The sequence below is a fragment of the Athene cunicularia genome (genome assembly GCF_003259725.1).
Source record: "Athene cunicularia isolate RWA chromosome 22 unlocalized genomic scaffold, athCun1 chr22_part1, whole genome shotgun sequence".
NCBI lineage: Eukaryota > Metazoa > Chordata > Aves > Strigiformes > Strigidae > Athene > Athene cunicularia.
In genome coordinates, this window is record NW_020799128.1 from 2,072,411 (window position 1) to 2,072,656 (window position 246).

The window sequence follows — 246 nt, forward strand, 5'->3', positions numbered from 1 at the left end:
TATGTTTTTAAAAGGCTTAAGTATTATCTTCAGTGTGTGTGTGTGTGTATATATATATATTTTTTTTTTTTTTTTTTCCTGCTGGGTGTTGCTGAGATGTGTCGAGTCGTGGAAGTTGACTCTGCTGTATAAACGCCGTTGTTACAAACCTCCTAACAAAGAAAAGCAGCTCGCTTTACCACGTCAAAACTGCCTCACCTGTCACTTTGACCCCGGCATGTGGAAGCGAGTGTGGCAGTCTTGAGG